Genomic DNA, 6,000 nt, shown 5'->3' with positions numbered 1-6,000 from the left:
AGGTTTCTGGTCAAGTCTGTTGCCTAAAATGTGTTTTAGATGGGATGGAGGACAGAAGGCACATCCAAAAGATCAGAGCACAATGCAGTCAGATACATATTGAATCACTTGGGGCTTTTGGATTGCTTAGCACGAATTTTGGATTGCTAAGGTCATGCTTAGGAAATGTTTAGTAATTGGAATAATTATTGAGTCTAAAAATATTTTGCTATATCCACTGGTTTGCCTTTTTTAAATGTTCATTTTTTTTCTTTTCCGGTCCCAGTCCAGTATAAAGACATTGTATGTTTGTTTTGGTTTATTAAAATATTCAATAAAATATCTGCTTAAAGACTTGCACATTTTAGATAATGTGTTGAAACTCTTTGCAGATTTCAGTCCAGTGTCAGGATGACCAATTCGGGTTGGATGCTGAAGTGGTTTATGATGACAAATCCTTTCCCTTAAAGAGGTGCGCTCCGTTTGTGACTGGGTCGTATCACAGGTAAACCTTCTGAAATATATCTGACACATGTTGTGTTATACAGACATTTCGTTTTTAGCCTTTTGAATGAGTTATTAGTTATTAGTGAAAATTTGCTAAATTAGTTATTTCCAACAAAATCATTTGTAGGGGACGAGTTCATGGGCAGAATCAGGATACTGGTAGGTACATTTATTTAATATTCCTCTTAAAAAGGGTTTGTTCACCCAAAAATTTAAATGCTGTCATTATTTACTCAACAGTTTTGATCTAATGTTGTGTCTTTTAGAGGCATACTGTAGGGAAAACCAGGAAAGTCATTTATTATTTACTATTCTTAGGCACACTATTAGGTTTCTCTGAGCTTGTTCCTGAGATTGTGTGTATGTGTTTTTGTGGTAAACATTGTTTCCACCTTTTTCGTGTTTCCTCAGCTGGTGGTGAAGTGCAACTGAGTGCAGCTGTAGGCTTCTCCACAACCGCAGATGCTTTGGGTGCTCGCAGTCTAACGTTCACAGTTGGTTAGAAATGTCTATAATTTGAAAAATAAATCCAGAATAGCAAAATGCAACTTGATAACAAAAAGACTACCTTCTTTATGTAGGTGCGTCTCCAGGATTCATAGCACCTGATGGCATGGGCAGCAACAGCCATGAGCTGATGAACAGAGAAGAAAAAGAGAAGCATGTGCATCCAGAGGGAAAGAAGAACAAGGTTAAGAAAGAGGAGAACACAGCTTCACCATTAAAGAGGAAAATCATCCAGTCAGCATCTGAAATGTGATTTGATTAATAAGATAATAACACTTATTTTCTTGTTTAAAGTGATAGTTCACCCAAATATTCTGTCATTTATTACTCACCCTCATGACGTTTCAAACCAGTATGCCTTTGTTCACGTTTGGGACACAAACTAAGTTATTTTTGATGAAATCCGAGAGTTGTCTGACCCTGCATAGACAGACAGCAACGGAAGTATGAAGTTCAAGCCCAGAAAGGTAAAAAGGACATTGTTAAAATAGTCCATGCGGCATTTGTCTTTCTGTCTATGCAGGTTCAGAGAGCTCTCGGATTTTATTGATATCTTAGCTTGTGTTCTGAAGATGAATGAAGGTCTTATGGGTTTGGAATGACACTACTAGGGTAATTAATTACATAATTTAAATTTTTGGGTGAACTGTTCCTTTAAAGTAGCATACACACTGCTTTTCTATACACTTAAGTAGCACTTAAAAGCTTTATAAACTTTGAATCTATAACTCTAACTTTCTGTACTTTTTAAATAAATTCTTTCAAAAGGACAAAACAAGCTGTCATTCATTATTGTAAATGGAAAAGACTGTCATCATAATTAAAGAGATGAAAGGAAAATTCTGTCATCATTTTAATCTTTGAAACTTAATATTTTAAATTAAACCTGAAAGGTTTGTGTCCCTCCAATAAAAGCCAAAGTAGCCAAACCTTAAAAATATCCAAAAAGGTTATAAAGTGCCGTAAAACAAATCCATATGAATTGGGTGTTTTTTTTTTCTAAATCTAGTGAAGATATAGAATTGCTTTATATGATGGACAGATTTCATTTAGGCTTTTATTCACGTACTGTATAACACACATACTGTACATAGAGTGCACTGGTAAACATGGAGGCTCATGCAAACATCACATGCTAAAACAAACCTCATTGGACTTTGGGCGTCACACACAAACCTCTCTTCAAGATATGAAAGTGAGTAAATTATGACAGATTTTCATTTTTGGGTGAATTAGTCCTTAAAAAACTGATGCTACACCATACAAAGTGCCAGCAAAACAACGAGTCTGCAAAATATACAGTTGAAATCGAGTAGTTGATGAGTAATGATGATTCATGAATAGTGAAGGAAGAACACTCAGTTAGGGAAGAACGCTGTTTTCATTCTGTCTCATCGTGTCTGTATTGCTTCCTCTCTTCTCTCAGCACTAGAGTCTGTTTTTATTAATCTCTCAACTATCTCTCGCAATGACCTCTAGTGGTCAGTACAAACAGCAGATCAAGTTTCTGCAAACACGTTTGCAATAAGGCTTGCTTAAAATCACTTGCATTGGCTTCTTAATGGTTCTTCCAAACATTAACAGTCATGCTATTTTTGGTGTGTGGTGGATTTGAGGAGTTCAGCTGTGGTTCATAATGGTGTAGAACTCTGCAGTGAATACTTAGCTAAAGATATGCAGTGTTTTTGGTGTGCCACACAAATTTGAATTTTATGAATTTGAATGATGTAGAACTCTGCAGGGAAAACGTCTCTAGGTTACGTATGTAACCCTAGTTCCTCGAGGGAACGAGACGCTGCGTCAAAAGTGCTTTGGGGAACGTGCCCAGCGTGCGCGACTCTGAATATCGTGTGAAATCAGACCAATGGAAGAGCGTGACGTTACCGGCGGAGTGACGTAAGCGACCAGGAAGCTATAAAAGCACGTGCCACGCAGCTGGCGTCAGCTTCGAGTACCAGCAAGCGCCGGCAGGGGTGCCGGGGGTATGGCTCCGAGACGCAGCGTCTTGTTCCCTTGAGGAACTAGGGTTACATACGTAACCTAGAGACGTTCCTCTTCAGGAACTCGAGCTGCGTCAAAAGCGCTTTGGGGAACGAGTACCAACGCCGCCAGACTACCAAACCCCTGCCTAGTGTGTATCCGAAGAGCACAGCTTAGGTCAGGAGGACTGAAGCGCCTGGAGTGACTGGCATGTCTAGGCCATAGAATTTGACAAACGTGGAGGGCGTGGACCATCCCGCAGCGTTGCAGATGTCCAGCATGGATACACCTGCTAAGAAGGCCTTGGAGGCCACCATACCCCAAGTAGAGTGAGCCTTGGCTCCCGACAGCGGGGGACGACCAGAGGACTCATAGGAAGCGTTGATAGCCTCAACTATCCAACGACTGATAGTCTGCTTAGAAGCAGGAAAACCCCTCTTGGGGGGACCGTAGCATACGAGCAATTGATCGGTCTTTCTCCACAGGGCAGCTCTGTGGACGTATGCGTCCAGCGCTCTAACTGGACACATACAATTTAGCTTCGCCTGGTCGGGCTCCCGAAAGGGAGGAGGACAGAAGGCCTGCAGTACGACAGGTTGTGGTGTAACAGAGGGAACCTTAGGAACATATCCCGCTCGAGGGTATATGAACGCTTTAGTCATGCCTGGTGCAAATTCAAGATAAGTAGGGGCCACAGAGAGGGCCTGAAGGTCTCCTACTCTCCGCAGAGAGGTGATAGCCAACAAAAAGGAGGTTTTAAGTGTGAGATGTCTGTCTGAGATATCTTGAATAGGTTCAAATGGGGGTCTGCACATTGCCTCTAACACCACAACCAAGTCCCATGGGGGAATACGGGACCGTACTGGAGGTTTCAGCCTCAGCGCACCGCGGAGGAAACGTGTAACTAGGGGGTGTCTTCCCAAAGACTGGCCATCGAGAAGGGCGTGGTAAGCCTCAATAGCCGCCACGTAAACCTTCAACGTGGAGTGGGTCAACCCTGCAGAGAGCCTAGCCTGTAGAAACTCCAGAACTGTACCAATCGGGCAGTTTGCTGGGTCTAGCTGGCGGTCTCTGCACCATGAGGTGAAGAGTTTCCACCTTGGGTGTACAGTTTCCTCGTTGAGGGAGCTCTGGATTGGAGAAGGGTCTCAACAACCTCGGTTGAGAGACCGGCTGCTAAAAGTTGTGCCCCCTCAGGGGCCACACCCACAGCTTCCACAACTCCGGGCGAGGGTGAATTATCGTACCCTGCACCTGCGAGAGAAGTTCTGTCCTGATCGGTATCTCCCACGGAGAGCCGTCGAGGAGCGAGACTAGATCTGAGAACCATATTCGGCCCGGCCAGAACGGGGCTACTAGCAACAGACGGACCCCGTCCCGGCGCACTCTCGCCAGAACTCCCGGGAGCAGAGCAATAGGGGGAAATGCGTACAGACGAAGCCTCGGCCAGGTCTGTACCATAGCGTCCAGTCCCAGAGGAGCTGGATGAACTAGAGAGAACCAAAGGGGGCATTGAGACGTCTCTTGAGATGCAAATAGGTCTACTTGAGCCCTGCCAAATATTTTCCAAATCTGCTTCACTACTTGTGGGTGAAGTTTCCATTCCCCGGGCCTCGGCCCCTGCCTCGACAGTATGTCTGCTCCCACATTTTGTTTCCCAGGAATATATACTGCTCTTAGTGAGAGGAGTTTGCTCTGGGACCACACCAGGATCTGGTGCGCCAGCTTGTACAAAGGGCGCGAACGCAGACCTCCCTGGTGGTTGATATAGGAGACCACCGATGTGTTGTCGGTGCGCACCAGCACATGGTGACCCCTTAGGTCTGGGAGGAAGTGCTTCAGTGCACGAAAAACTGCTAGCATTTCTAGACAATTGATATGCCATGTTCGATGGCAATCGCTCCACAGACCATGGGCAGGGTGGCCACTCATGACTGCACCCCCACCAGTGAGGGTTGCATCTGTCGCTAGCGTTACACGGCGACAAAGAGCTCCCAGCACCGGGCCCTGTTTCAAGAACCAAGGTTTCTTCCATACATCTAAGGCACTTAGGCAACACCGCGTGACCTTGATAGTGCGAAGTAGATTGCCCCTCGGGGAAAATCCCTTGGTCTTGAGCCACCACTGCAGGGGCCTCATGTACAGCAGGCCAAGAGGTATCACGTTGGACGCAGCTGCCATCAGACCCAACAATCTCTGAAATTGTTTGACAGTGAGTGACTGGCCTTCTTTGACTCTCTCGACTGAGATGCGGATCGACTCGATACGAGCAGGGGACAATCGTGCCTGCATCGTGGTCGAATCCCATACTACGCCTATAGGTGGTTCTCTGAACCGGAGAAACCACACTCTTCTTGGCGTTCAGTCTCAAACCCAGCTCCCCCATATGTGCGAGGACGACATCTCGATGCCGAACCGCAGCCTGCTCTGACTGAGCTAAGATCAACCAATCGTCGATATAGTTGAGAATGTGGATGCCCTGCATGCGCAGGGGGACCAGAGCCGCGTCTACACATTTTGTGAACGTGCGGGGTGAGAGTGCAAGGCCGAAGGGAAGTACTCGATATTGGTAAGCTTCGCCCCCGAAAGCGAACCTCAGAAACTTCCTGTGATGTGGAAGGATGGATATGTGAAAATATGCGTCTTTGAGATCTATTGTGACAAACCAGTCCTCGGACCTGATCTGCGCTACAACTTGCTTGATTGTGAGCATTCTGAATTTTAGTCTCATAACTGAACGATTTAAGACCCTCAAGTCTATAATCGGACGCAGCCCCCCATCCTTCTTGGGAACTATGAAATACCGGCTGTAAAATCCGGACTCCCTGTCTTGAGGAGGGACCACCTCGATGGCCTCCTTCTCTAATAGGGTTTTCACATCCTGTTCCATAACCAGACCCTGCCTGAGGCCGACTACTGTCTGAACGACCCCGTTGAATACTGGCGGCACGGAGCCGAACTGAATGCGGTAGCCTTTTTCTACTGTGTGCAGGACCCATCGAGATACATTTGGCAGTAGTTTCCACG

The 6,000-nt window shown here is 45.7% G+C and overlaps 1 long non-coding RNA gene across 2 annotated transcripts in view; it reads right to left on the bottom strand.

Moving 5' to 3' along the window:
• Window positions 1-671: 671 nt before the first annotated feature.
• LOC113058277 (uncharacterized) overlaps window positions 672-6,000 on the bottom strand; it is a 27,988-nt gene continuing 22,659 nt past the window's right edge. Inside the window, exons 2-3 of one of the 2 annotated variants that reach the window (XR_003277947.1) lie at window positions 1,055-1,120; window positions 672-968 (exon numbers count right to left, since the gene is read on the bottom strand). This is a non-coding gene — a long non-coding RNA (uncharacterized LOC113058277). The remainder of the gene's footprint in view (window positions 969-1,054; window positions 1,121-6,000) is intronic. The other variant, XR_003277948.1, reaches the window with a different exon arrangement.

This window comes from Carassius auratus, chromosome 40, assembly GCF_003368295.1.
Source record: "Carassius auratus strain Wakin chromosome 40, ASM336829v1, whole genome shotgun sequence".
Classification (NCBI taxonomy): Eukaryota; Metazoa; Chordata; class Actinopteri; order Cypriniformes; family Cyprinidae; genus Carassius; species Carassius auratus.
Note: the sequence above shows the minus strand (reverse complement) of the source record. Positions and strands in the feature narration are given on the sequence as shown.